Consider the following 16,657-nt stretch of genomic DNA (forward strand, 5'->3'; position numbering starts at 1 on the left):
GAACAACAATAGTAATAATAATAGTAATAATAATAATAATAATAATAATAATGATAATAATATTATTTAGCGGGTCAAGTGCAACCGGTGTCGGCGGCGGCAGCGGCGGCGGAGGTTCCAGATTTACCGTACGCCGCGACCGCCAAGAAGCCCCGTTATGAGAGTGGGTCGGACCGGATTACCGTTATTATGTGGCAGCGGCTGCGTCGGCGGGTGGCGGGCGGCGGGCGGCCGCGATCACGACGACGACCGCGACGACAATATTCCCGTTAGATTCTAGCCCGCGGCCCGTTAGTGAAGAGGAGAGTATATATTATAGTTGATGATACATTAGTCGGCGGCGGTGGACAAGAACGGTACAGCAGCGCCGCCGCTGAGATGGCCGCGCCGCCTACGTGCCCATAATAATATTATATTACAACGATATTAGTGACGTGCTTTCGTTTACGGCGAAGAAGACTTTCGTACGAATATTATTATTATTATTATTATTATTATTATTATAATATTCGTTCAAGTCGTCGTCGTCGTCGTTGCGCCACAATCCCGTAATGATATAATATTTTTCCGCACAACAGACCGTAATCGAAGTGTCCGAATGCTCAGACCGTCTGATGGGTGTACGGGGAGGTTGTTGGCGTTCACGTCCAAATACGAATGAAAAACACGCCCTTAGATTATCATTCTCTGCAGGAAATTTTTATACGCAATATTTATGGAATACATTTTGATAATCGACAACAGCAATGTGTTTACTGGAATAAACCGTAAAATCAAAATTGTACATTAAATTGGCGCATTTAAAATTGTACCTATAATACTAGTGCGAACTACGAATTAGAAATTATAGACACGCGGCCCTCGCCACGCCATTCTTGTATTATTTATTGCGTTATGTCACGCAGGTTATGAGTAATTTTTTTGAGTACAAAATAATACGAGTATATACCCTAAATTATATTTATTCCATGTTATTATATTATTTATAATACTCAAATGTATGGCTGCAACCACAAGTAGCGATTAGTTTCACACTCCGGAATCCGGAGATGTATGTATTACACAAGGTGATTCCACATTTCCACTGAACATACTTTCGCACTTTTTTCTTTAATATTGCGGTTATTATGAAACTTATTTTTAAATTTTAAAATAAACTTACTTAAAAACAATAATTTGAAATCTTAAATTTTTTTCTACTATCAACTTAAAAAGTGTCATTTGGATACACAAACTTGTATTATTCAAATGAGAGCCCTCCCCCTTTTTCTAATATAATTTATTTAACAAAAAATACTTACATATTAACCAAATATTTTTTTAGTTATACAACTTTGTATATTAAATAATTAATAGTAAAAGAGGGGGTTATTGTTTGAAAAACAGAAGTTTGTATTCCCACAGAATACTTCTTCAGTGGTATAAAAAATCTAAAAAATTGAAAATATGATCATTGAGTATATTTAAAAATTCCAAAAATCAGAACTTGAAAAAACACATTATTAAATGAAAAACATAGGAGTGAACAAAGCTTAGCTTGGCAATGGTGAATCAACTTATTCAATCTGTATAGGAGATATGTAATGTGTAAGTAATATAATATAAGATTCGATTTACCGTAGTGCCAACTGCCAAAACTTAAGATGTTATAAACTATTGCATAACACAAGGCGTACATTAGTTGATGGAGATACAATAAATAAGTTCAGTGAGTGCAACCTTAATTCAAATCTTAACTGTAATAATATGTTCCACACATAATAAGTATTAATTTTCCATAAGAAAGATAAAAATATTTTTATGTTACATTTTCGAATATATTTATCCAAAACAAGAATAATATTATAATAATATTTGATTGTATTTGTACTATATATGAAGTACCAAAATCAAGAGTAAAAAATCCAAGTGATGTAAATGTAACAACGAACTATTTACACATTTGCAATGCACATGCAGGTAGATACTACATGTACATGCATTATAATTATGTTTACGTAATGACTGATGGCGATAAAACTGTTCGAGATTTATTCAGGAACCATTTGATTTTGCAGATGTAATGATGTCGTTGATTAAGAAAAAATTATTAAAAATATAAATACCTTATATCAAATTAATTCTATTTAAAATTCATCTCATATTTTTATGTGAATATATGAGACAAGCTCAGTCAGTTTTGTTGTACTTTCGGGATAACTATATGTCTGTATATATTATTAATACAAATTATGAGATAATATAATATATATGAGTTACGTGTAACATACAACTACAGCATGCATCGTAATAATGTAGGTGTAGACACTATACATGAATGATCTCTATAGTGATTTATTTTTTTATGTCTGAAAATATCGCATCTGTATACAAATCAATGAATAACCATTTGGCATTTAATGTATAAATTATTAAATTCCATACATTTAAAATGTTTAATATACAATATACATATTATTATGATGTATTATGTGCACAATGCGCGTTTGTAATATGAGTATTATATAAATCAAATTATGTATCTAGTTACAACGAAAATTCATTATTTTTAAATTTAACTTTATATTATAAATTACAAAAATATAATTAGCTTCATTTTAATTTTTAAGCTAGTTCAAACAAAAACTATTGCTTTTTTTCGAACTGCAATATTAATTATATCCCAAAAAAAAGCTTAAATAGGAATTTCGAATGAATAAAAAAAAATTTAATTTATTAATCTAATTTGTTATTATGTAATGAATATGATTATAGCTGATGCCTCTTAAGTTATTTTAAAATATTTTTATTCAAATTATTTAAGGATTAAAAATTACTTTATGAAATAAATATATAACTGTATTGTCTGTATTATTTACCAGAATATATGTCTTACTCTAATACATTTTTCAACAAAATAATTTATTAAACTTATAAATATATATGTATAGAAATTATTCTGGTGTTTGGTATTAGTAGTAATAAACATTAAAAATAATGTGTTAAAAGAAAATATAGTGCGTAATATTTATTTAAACCAGCATATACAGTTTCTTTTTCTCACGAATAAATCTTCAAAAATGTGAAAGCATTATGTGCCGAAGAGTGAAGGATACCCGAAAACAGTTATTCGATTGTTATGTGAGGTCTTATAATACAAGGACTTCTATGAGGGTCAATTTTAAGCCATGTATTTTCATTATTATCTAACCACTCTAACCTTCTTAGAATATATAACATAATAGTTTAGCATTCAAAGATGTCAACTCAATCACCACGACAACCTAAACAATATACCTAATGGGCTATGACTAATACAACATAATATTGCTCTAACACTAAAATAAAAAAAGTGTATGTATATTTAAATTAAATACAAAAAAATAAAAGATAGTAAGTAATGTCACGTCAAATGAAAATAGAATTTTTATACAAAATTAAGAAAATTTAAAACTTTACAAGTATAATTATATGAATAATGAAAATTACTAATTGTTAGTATGAAATCTCAGTACAATTTAATTTTAACACTTTTAAGTATTGTAGTGTCTACCTATTAGTTAAACTTCAAAAAATTCCAATTTTAATAATTTTATTTAATTTTACTGCAAATCCATCTAACGTCTAACTTAGTATTAAAACAATAAAAATAATACATAATTAACTATTAATAAATCATTATTATATAGTCATATTGAAGATAAAAATCACAAACGTTAAAATAATAATATTAAAATTATTATTTTATCTTTTATAAACAGTATCTCATATGGCAAGTATACGAGTATACTAATAAGTGTTAGTCGCAAAAATATATTACATAATACAAAAACATGATAAACTAGTTGTGGGTATAGAGGAGTTTCCAACCTCTGTGCCGCAATAAATCTATTGATAGTTTTTTAAGTAGCTATGTATTTACCAATATAATTATCGATATTTAGAAAAAATTGATGAATAACAAACATAAAGATAGGCTTAATCATTAATTGTATGGATTGATATGCCAAGAAAATTTTTTAGGAGTGAAGTGTGTGGCATTGTTAAAAAGGTTGAAAACCACTATAAGATGGTAATTAATCGTTGATTCATGATTAATATTTGTATAATTATTCAGCACAATGTAAATAAATTTAGGAAAATTTTATAAAAAATATTGAATTTGAATATTAATAAATATTGGAAAATTATATTACACAAAATACTTTATTCCTACACTATATTATATAAAATTGTACAATTATTATAGTCGTTAATATATCATAAATATTAGCCTATTGAATATATTATAATATAAAAGAACCATATGATTAACACGATGTACAAACAGCTGCCGGTTTGATTATAATAGAAATTAAATTAAAATTGTTATATGCTTTTAATACTTGATCCACTATGTGCGAACCACAATAAATAATGAAATATTATACTTATCAGGATGTCTATGATAACGCTTTTTAAAATTATTATTACTATTATTACTTATTATTTATAGGTAAAATATTAATTTTAAATATTTTACCAATTTTTTTTTTTTTAACATAAATATTAAACTAGAATATAGCTAAAACAACCTAATATATCTTATTATAATTATTCCTGTGAAGGTCATACATGGGTACCTAATGAGGAATGGCCGATGACGTTATAATGTTAAAAAAAATATCGAGAAAGAGTCGAGTGTTCGAAAAAATCTGTTCGAATAGTATTATGTACCTACGAATGTTATATTTTTCTATTTGAACATATAATTATAAGTATACGATATCGGATAATCGAGATAGGTATACTTTTATGATCGCGTGATAAACCAGCCATATATATATATATATATATGTGTGTGTGTGTGTGTGTAATCATCATTCCAATGACTCCAACGATATCGGATAATCGAAATTACAATTGATTCAAAACAGATTTCCAAAAAAGTTCAGAGTCCAAACAACAACGAGAAGATAACATAAAAAATCTTATTCTAAGCTGTAAAAACAATGCTGATTTTAATATTTTAAAATTTTTTAGAGGAATTGCTTATAATTTATCTTTTTAATACATTTTTTGCAAATAAATACATAATTCATATTTAATTGTATAATTTTGATTATAATATTTTAGAATTAATTTATATACCGATTGTGGTGTAATGTATTATATGTATCATAATAAAATAGTATCATGAAATAATATAATCTAATAATGATATACCTAATAGTATATATATATATATATATAATCCAAGTTTGGCATCTAGTATACTTATCTGTAAGATAAAGCGATCGCTTCAATAGTCAGTTTAGAAAAATTAAATTTTGTTCATTCCACAATAAAAATGTTCGAATAATCGAAAATAATATTCAAACGTTTAAGCTTTCTAACAGATAACATTTGAGCACTTTTCATTCGTTCACATAATATTCGAACAAACAACCCCTCGCCAAAAATATCTACGGAGTCCAATTATTAGATAATCAATAATGGTTATAAAATATACATAAATTGTAAAAAATAATTTACTTTTTAATTTTCTTATTTATAAAGCTTATAAAATAAAATAATTTATCATATTTTTAAAAAAAACCTATTACTGATGAACTCATATCTATAATATGTTTTTTGATGACCAAACAAAATATATATGTTTATTATTAGTATAATAATAATATATATCCAATCTAGGTTAAAAATATTAAAATAATAGTGTGTATCTACCTATAATATAAAATATATTTTGTATTGTAGTATCTTTAATGCAACAATTAGCTAATTAAATAATATTGGTATTCAAATATTATGTATAGGTATACAACAATAATAACTTATTGTAATATGTCTATATTTTAATGATATATTAATATCAAACCCACATACACGTCTAAATTATTTTTTATTATGTCGATGATCATAAATTCGAATTTTAAATTTATAAAATATTACATTATATTGATGGTATACAATATTATTACAATAATATGTGAACGCGTATTTACATCTACGTACTACGCCTTTTCATAAGGTACGTTTAAAAAATTGTTATGAAATCAATAAACATAAACAAACACCAATAACGGAATTTCGTGTATAATTTATGCGATACCGTATGTACAATGAGTGTTTAATATTATGTATATATGAATAGAGAACATACAAACGAAAATATTTTCATTTTTTTTTCTCGCGAGTTCCCTTTTTACCGAACGCCTCCGTATAATCACCATAACGGTAGTTCGTTTTGATTTCATGGTAATACGCGTTTCATTATTTAAGTGGTTTCACTACCACGTAAGTTCTAGGTAAACATGTTAAGAAAAATTAATCTAAAAGCACACGTATTCATATTTAATGCATATGCTTAATAAATAATAGTAAATATACAATTTAAATTTATATTAATTAAAATAAAATAATGTTTACGGACTTAATATTATGCTCGGTACACGTTTTGTTTTCGACTGATGGATTTTCTGCTATACGTATGATTAAAAATTAAAATCCATCAATTACACCCAGATCCATGTCCAAGTCACATGTGTATACATATGTGCTAAAAATTCAATTTTTTTAACGTAAAAACAGTTATAATGAATAATTAAAATGAATTGAGTATTTTACAACCATATACAATCACCATTATTTTGTTTATTTTAATTTTTAATTAGCTTAAGTTGCGTACTCGCATTGTACAACTGTAACTGAACATCATAGATATCTACATAGTTATACTCTTATCCAGTAATATTATTTTGTTTATGATTAAATAAATTACTATAGGTATATTTTTGTTGAATTTATGATAAGGATGATGAGTACGACAACGAAAAGCACTAACACAATGAAACAAAATGTTCCGGTTTATCAGAAATACAAGTTCGTCCAACAACAGTGATTGGACCAACGTAGTAAAATAAAATATCCAGTAAAAAGCGGTTTTTTAGACTTCCCATCGCTTCCCTCCACTGTTGAGAATATTCACGTAGCGTCGCGGTCGTGATTTTGAACTGCATATTATGGTCAATTAAAAAAAAAAATAAAAAAATAATACCTAATAACAAAAATAACGCCGCGATCTACTTTAAAATACAAAAACAGTTATATACCGTTCGTTTTCATCGACTTGTTAATACGGTACCGTAGCTGTAAATCGGGAACTACAACAACAACAATAATAATAATAATAATAGTACCATCAAGTAAACACATTTGACCCGATTTCGAATGACGGTTTTTCACGACGATGACCCAATAAAAAATATAAATACAATGTTAAATTTACATCAATGTAGAATGTATAAGCTAGGTAGTTATCTACACAGTGACGTATACATAACTTCTATATGGAGAGAAAAGGAGATAAATTCCGAAAATAACCTAACTTATCATCTATATACAAAAAAATGATACTAAATGTATAATTAATATAATAATATGAAAATAGAGTGAACATTTTAAGTATCATTTTTTGTTGTTTTTTTTTTTTAGAATACAATAATATATCAAAAATTGTTTAAAGAAAAATAATTTTTTTACATGTGAATATCGATTGTTGTAAATTTTTAAACTTTCGTTAAAAATTCCCGTTATTTTCCTTTAGTTTTTTGTTTGTTCTTTTTCATTATAAATTAATTGCTGGGAACTTTTAAGTTTGACTTCTTTAAATAATAAACCAAATTCAAATTGTTATCCAAAACCACCTCATTTTTTAAAATCGAAAGATTTTTGTCAACTACTTATCGTGTAACTGTGTAAGGCATGTAATTCATACACACAAAAAAATATAGACGCATCTTGATAAAATTAATATATTCATCGCTCTGCTCAGAATCTAAAATTAAATACCTATAAATAAATTTGAATTTTTAGTTGTTTATATAATAACAATTTTATTAATCATTTGTTTATCTACAAGTGCGCTCGGTAGTGTAGATAGAGTAAATACACTCCATTGAGTGGAAAGTTATACACCCTGGGTTTACAGTTTTCCATGGTTTTAGATGATACATGGTCATAAAATATATATATTATATACATATATTATTACAGGGTTATTCAAAATGAATTATATGACGCTTTACGCCTGACTGTCACCTGATCTTACACCACTTGTCACGTGACCTTTGGAGATATATTAAGGATACTGTGTTCGTAAGCACCACCATTATCATTTACCACAAAGAAGGTAAGACATTAACCGAGTCAATTACAACGGATATGCATGGAATGAATTTGAATTCTGACTATATAGATGTTGTTGGTATGACTAAAGGAAACTACATAGAGCATTTATAAGTAGCTAACATTGAATAAATTTGAAACATTATTGTTTATTTAATGTATCATGTATCATTATTTAATGTATCTGTACTCTAAACCTAAAAGATTAAAATAGGTATAAACATATAAAATATTTAAATCGAATGAGTCATTTTTAATAAAACTGTATTATGTATATGTTATTCAATAGTATGGTTCAGCAAAAGTGTTTACAAATCTACTTATTAAAATGAATAAAAATAGTATACTATCGTCTATCTATCAAAGATATTTATTAAAATTACAAACAAACACGTTTGATAGCTATATGCAAAAGAGCGTCGTTCAAAACCGCACAATTGCCATTCATAACCACACATTTTACATCGTTCAATACTGCACACATTTTGTTTATTTTTAAAAATGAAAATTTGAAAGAATCATAATTTTAAAACCGCACATATTTGATTGATAGTTAAAAATTAAATATTTATTGACATTAAATAAATATTTTATTATTATTTTGTAATTTTGATTAAATATGCGATTAACTGATAGGCATACAGTGCTAAACAATAATATGATTTTAGATAAATATGTGCGTTATTAATAAATATCAGTGTAACGGTATTGAATGGTATATTTTTAGGGAATCTGTGCGGAATTAATGCATAAAAGTGTGTGGTTTTGAACGACGATCTTTTTTTGAAAGTGTGCAGTTATGACGTACACCGATGGAAAAAAAAAGCCATAAGAGATCAGGCCCCACATTGTTCCATTCAATACACCCCGGGCGTGTCCCCCCAGCCATTGTACCTACATTAAATGTATATTTGTAACGTATATAGTGTTTATATTATGGCAATCATAACATAATATATAATCAGACGATGCTGTGCAATCGACGTATCCACCTATATATTGTATTTATTACAATAATATTATTGCACGTGTATGCATACGGAGTTAATGGACGAAAATACCGAAAAGACTTTTTGTAAATAAACGCTGTGCTCCACGAAAACACTAGGTCTGTGTATATTGCAATGCAAGCGCGTGCACGGCCAAGTATAATAATACAATGCAGCCAGTATCCACGTGTGGCTGTGTATAAAATGTATCAATATATCCTAATGTTATTATTATTATTATTAAGGAGTTGAGGAGTATCGGTATGGTATTATTATATGTACGTACGTCGATATACAGTTACAGCTTTTAGCCGGTGAAGTGTTGTGTAGGTATAATACACAACTCGTCTGACGTGCGCTAGTGAGCTTCTCGTGTGATTACGTTTCGTAATACCACTCTCACGACGCAATACGTATTTGATATATTATGTACCTACGTCCAACACATTTACGAGCAGGTATAGGCATATTATACGCGCGACCACAGTCTTGAGATCCCGAAGTACTGCACTCGTCACTCTGCACGGCGTGGTTATTTCTGGCCGGCTTAGCCGAGTTAATAACTGTTTAATGTTAGGTATCTATAAGTACAATATAAATGTTTCTTCACTTTAGGGAACAAGAAAGTCTTTTAATAACTAACTGTATTTAATTCTATACAGCTCTACGCATAAATAATATATTTATAAATATATGTATATAATATATATATATTATGCAATAATCTTATTTTATTATTATATCAAAATACTTTTTTTTTTTTTAATTACAATCTAGAGGTATATTAAATAATACAATATGTACCTAAACTTGATGGAAAAAAAATGATATAAAGAAAACATGAGTACAGAAAATATCTATTGATATCACTTTATAAATATAATATATACATAAGTATTTATAATATTAATAAATTATCTAAAATCTTGGTTCAAAAATTGATTTTTTTTTTTTTTGCATATGTATACATTTGAGTATAAATAACAACCAAGTTAAAAGTTATCTGCAATAATCTAAAAAATTAACCATAATCATCGCTTCTAGTACATGTATGTGAAAAAAAGTACTGAAATGCAATTACGTATATGGGATGATAAGACATTCTATCTTGTCACAACAGTGCGCGATCCTAGAACCTGATCTGGACTCAAAACATGAAATGATAATAATATATTATATCTTTATAACTTCCTTCCCCCCGTTAAAGATAAACATAACATTTAATTTAATGAAAATGTGTTTTATTTACTAACAAAAAACCAACAATTGGTTTTGGTCAGGTGGAAATAAAATTTGATATAATAATGTGAATTCTAGGTATAAACCTTTGTAAAATACATTTTTAATCAATTTTAATTTATGTAATTATTTACTTTTCCTCAAGGCTATGGAGCTTAAAATAAAATTACTTTTTTACAAAAATCCTAAAGTGCATACTGTATTTTAGAAGTACCTGTTATACCGGCGTGCGATTAAAACAAACATAATCGTATATTTTATCAAGAACAATTGACCTAAATTATAATAAGAGGCAAAAAAACTCAACTACGTTCGCGTAAGTTTTCAGTTTTAATAATTAAATTTGACCTAAATGCTAAATAGTGTCGTTCTGAGCAACCGATTGTTATGCAATGCGCGAATACACTGTCAACAGCGATAATTGTAAACAGTAAGTTTTATATTTAAAACACGAAAATCTCCAGTTATTAATATAAAATGCAAATCAAAAAATGTTTTTATTTTATGTACTTAACACACATATTTAGAGAAAAGATCAACAGAGTATTTAAAATAAAAACAATAATCGCGTCCTATAGATACATTATATTATACAAGTTGTATTATTTACAAGAACCTATTAGCTATTGGACATTTTATAACTTTGCAGTAGACTTATAACTCAAATATAGGAAGGCACAAAATAAATATAAATAAAGAACCACATTATTGAAATATACCCATCAGCCTAAATTTCCTTTACCATAATATATAACTATAACTATGCTTTGGTAGGCTGAACGCAGTCAGTAATTTACTTATTTATTATCAAAAAATATCTTAACGCAGTTATTAGTATATATCTTATTTAGACACATACGTTACCTTTCATTCATGAATTTCAATATACATTATTTATTATATGTTATAACATTAATAAAATAATGAGATTTTTGTAATGTTACAAATTTTATAATATTGGTTATATTGTTATAATAATCGACAAAATAAATTCAAGGTCTAGATAAAAACTACTAACATATACTATTACTATATGTATACGATTTTAAGATAACAATTTAATATAACGCTGTTATACACTTGAATACTTACACGTCATATGAAGTTATTTACGAGAAAATGATAAGCGTTTCGATTATTAATAAAGTTATTAAGTGATGACAATTTTTTGAATTAAGAATAATACCTATTTATATTTGTTTATATACGTGTAGAAAGGGAGATGACGTTCGGACCAATATTAACTTCAATAAAAAATATATATTTATGATGAAAAATTAATTATTAATATAAATAGCAGTATAACCCGAATATGTAGATTTCTGTATCCATTATGCAAATAAGACTGTATAAAATAATACATAAGACTGCTATAACTATGATGTGGTATAGAATGTACATTATAATTATTATATATGAAAATAGTATAATTTTCACACGCGTGTGAGTATATAAATACATATTTTTAATTGCTAAAGACAGCTCTGAGCAAAATGAGTTTAAAATTCCGGTTCAAACGTATTGTTTCATACTTGTAACAAAAAAAATTTATATTCTATAGTATATTACAGATATATTAGTATAATATATTAATAAGTATAAACAACATTAAAATTAATTACAAATTTTGCACCTGTATGGTTTTGTTTTATATCATGTTTTTTATGAATTATTAAAATTAGATATAATTGATATGTTTACCTAACTAGTGCTTACATAGAACACGTATTATAATATATTCTATAATAATATGATAAGTACATATTACATATAAATTCATACACGGCAGATAATTTCAGACAACTGTAAATCGACTAACTCATAAATATTATTAGTCTCGTTACATACAATACAATTAATATAAATAATATAAACATATGATCCATTATAAACATATCAAACCCTTATTTTATAATGTTCTGGCACAGTGGATGAAAATTCCTAGGAATTAACCACTGGCTTCTGCAAATAGAAGATTGAAGTGCAAAACAAAACTAACCGAGTCCTGGGTTACCCTATAAGAAATTGCGGGTAGTGTGATTTTAATCGAATGTATATTTATATTTTTTAGCAAAATTCCGTTAATTGAACAATGTTTACATTACTATGGCCTGTGAAACACGGTTTTAGAAACGTACGTGGTTTTTCAATTTTTTTTTCAAATTCTATTTCAAACACGGTATACAATAAATAATAATAATATTATACTCGTTCAATTTTGTTCGCGCACTCAATTTCCTATTCGTGTAAACGTGCTTTATACGCGCGTAGAAATTTTATTCGAAATTTGGCACACATATTGCGACTCTATTTATGATTATACGATACAATATTTAAGTGAACGTTTGTTGTAAATTTCAAATCTAGGGCAAGCTCTTTCAACCCCAAATTCTTCCAGGCAATCAATATTTTATTACATAAGTGGATATGCAATATAAATCATATACCTATGTAGTATATTAAAATATTTATATAAACTAGCTGACCCGGCTACGCGTTACTGTGACTATTAAAATCCGTTGAATCGTTCCTATACTGGCTATACTAAACTATTTACAAAATTCTTATAGATAACACGAAAATTTAATTTTATAAATGAGGTAGATAACGTTCATTTTTAACTATTTTTAATAAGTAATCATTTTTTATTATTTTAAATTATAAAAATGTATGATATTATCCATGTTAACTTCTGTCCGTCGTATTAATATTTTTTTTACACTATTTTAAGTCATTAAAAATAAAAATTTTCTAAAAAAATATTTTTACTTTTTTTATTGTTATAATTTCACATGTTTTTAATTCATTATTCCAAAGCGAAATATTTTTACAGTATTTCAATATAAAAAAAATTTAACTCAACATTTAGACGAGTAGCTTATGAATACTTATTATATATTTAAAATTAAAATAAGCTAAGTAGTTTAGGGGGAAGTACCCCTATAAAATGTTGGTCCACTTCTTCGCTCATTTGAAGTTTAAATAATAACAATATAAAATATAAATTTTTACAAAAATATTCTTTAAAAATAACTAAAAATTAAGAACAATATTTTCAAAAATGTTAATGTTTTATGAAATAATGAATTTCCTGCGTTAAATGAATCAGCTTTATAAGTTTATGTATTATCGTCAGTTTTTTTATTTATCTGCCAAAAATTATTTTCATTTGTACACCCGAATGGTCAAATAAAATAAAATAAAATAAATAGTGACTTGTTCACAATGAATATAATATGTTAATAATATTTTAAATGATATATTATACTAAATTTAAAAATAAAATAAAATATTTCTGCTAAACTATGATATTTATAATACTATAACTATATCTAAGAAAGAATACAATATTCTCGCTATTCATTATGATTAGGTTACACATTATTAGTGTATTACAAATTACAATGTGATAGTTTTAGTATTAAATTATACTTTACTTATTGGTACCTATGATGTATCGTATTATCTATAAAAATGATTATAAATAGAACTTAACTTATCACTCAAGATTATATAATTATATTATTAATTATACCAAATAATTTTTTTATTTTCCATTATAATTGTATAGAAATTTCATATTTCATATTATTCGTTTAAGTAAAGGTATTTACTACGTTTATCCACTTCATCCTTTAAAATATGAGCGTATGTGTACCCGTGTCTTTGATTTGATATTTTAAATATTTTATTCCGCAGATCACTGAGACTGCAAAGAATATAATTTTGACATAATTGACATCATGTGTAATTATTATGTTATGTACAGTATACACTATAACAAAGTTTATACGAATGTGTATAGAAACAATATGTACCTATATAAATAATTTAGATATAAAATTTAAAAAAAATTTATTCATACGCAACATTATTATTGGATGTAAATTACATAATTAAATAATAAAAATAATTATATAAACGATGTAGGTGGTATTTATACGTAAATAAATTTAGATAGTTACTGTGGAGTGGATTGTTAAACGGTAGATGCTGGTTTAGTAAAAATCTATATCCAACACTTCTGGAAAGTATAGACACAAATTAACGGTTTAATTAGGACGCGTCCGTTAGATTATCGTTACAAACTGATTGTTTATCCTCATAGTGACTACAAATTATTTCCGATAGTAATAATAAAATACCGTTCTAGACTCGAAGTGATAAACAAGATGTATGTATCTATTATAAAAATAAATGTAGGTCAAATTTAGTAGTTAAGGTTTTTACAATTAGTATTTCGCCTTTAATACTGTAATGACTCTATTGACAGTTTAATAACACAATTAGATAATTCGATTTTGATTACTACACAGACATAATAATATAAATACATACTTATATAACTATAGCCACTATATAGGTATACAATTCTTACGCATAGACGCACATAGTAATATGATATAATTAATAATAAATAATTATTTCATATTAAATATAAGAGCGACATTTCATTATCATGAAAATACTTTTACAGCCTAACATAAAATAATTCATATTTCATTTAATTTCCAATAATTCATATGAAAATACATACAGATATACAGTTATATAATTCAATGCATATTAGTAAACATAAATAATGCAAATCAAATGCTTTTGTAACGATTGAATCTATATTTGTACAAATGACTAACATAGCGAAGCGTTTTTACTTTTGCTTATACTTAGTGTAAACAAAAAGTATAAGTGGCTCAACTGTGGCAATATAAATTATAATGCATACCTACATAATAATATGATTTTAACTATTTTAATTTTTAATATACATTTTTCCACCACAATTATTATACAAATGTTGATACAAAAAATTAAAGCAAATAAATTTTATTAATGCCTAAATTATATCCTTTTTTTAATATTTCACTATAAGAAATTCTAAGAAATTATAATCGTCATATAGCTGAGGAATAATATCATCAAATGATTGAGTGAGCACAAAGAAAATTCCTGTGTTGAGCTGTTTTTCTTCCAAATACAAATTGTACTCTACATGATTATACGTCTATTAACCAGCTGCTCAGTCTGAATAGTCTATTAGATCGCTAAATACAACATTTCTAAAACAAACTTATATTATACCTACCTGATTATGTCGATTCACTAACTCTGCTTATGGACATCAATTTTATAATATCTTCCTATCAAATGAGAAATTGTATTTCCTTTAATATTATAACTCTCATTATCACTAACTTCCTTTATAAACATCCTTAGCACCGTTTATTACGTTTGGCCAATAAAGACTCTAGCTTTGACTGCGGATCATTTTTTAATTAAATCTATCAATTATAAAAACTTTTTAATTTAAGTAACTTTAAGATATTTACTTTTTATTGTTTTGGTATTTATCAAGTCCATTTTTTAATTGAATAAAATAAAATATTATTGAAAATACCTATGTTTATATGTTCAATAATCACAAAATAAGTTAAATTTAAAAATATATATAATTTTATTTTAAGAAAACTTTGATTAAAACTTGGGAATTGGATGAAATAATACATTAAAAAAAAATCAAATTAAATTTATATTCTTTAATATATTTTAAAGGCGTCCAGCTGGAACAATTATTATATAGATGAATTAGGTAGAGAAATACTCACTTGTCTTTTTTTTTAGATTATACCTCTGTTTACAAATAATATTTAAACGTTACATAAATTATACTTTAATATTAGTGTATATTATATAATATGCTTATTTGCACGCCTTAATAAAATGTTTTTATCATGATTCATAATATAAAGAACGGTGGTAATTAATTCATCAAAAATTTTAGAAAAATAATTTATTTAAGTATCGCTGATAATAGCTGGTATTATAACTATAAACTTAAATGTGGTATACGATTAAAAGAATAAAAACTTGTTTATGTACACTTATTTTTTCATTTAACTATTTCATATTTTGGCACACTGTTTATGATTACCAACTACGTTTTCGTATTATCCACAAATGGTAAATAACAAAGCGGTTTGATTATTTTAATGGAAAAAACGACTTTTCAAGAAACAACGCATAAACTATTCAAACACTGTTGTCTGTTGTATTGAGTTGCCAATTGGAATACTGGGGTTACTGACCTCAATACCTTTGTCGGGAGAATCGAGAATTTTACTTTTATAACAAATAAACGAAATTAAAAATCACTAAAGATAGTTAAACAGTAAATTTAACAATTTCATACATCAATTATTACGCTCAAGATAATTATATAACTAACTATCGATCTCTCACATAGTACCTTCAGAGAAAAATTATATTATATTAACACGTGT

The sequence above is a fragment of the Melanaphis sacchari genome, unplaced genomic scaffold (genome assembly GCF_002803265.2).
Source record: "Melanaphis sacchari strain LSU unplaced genomic scaffold, SCAv2.0 Contig2_pilon_pilon, whole genome shotgun sequence".
Lineage (NCBI taxonomy): Eukaryota > Metazoa > Arthropoda > Insecta > Hemiptera > Aphididae > Melanaphis > Melanaphis sacchari.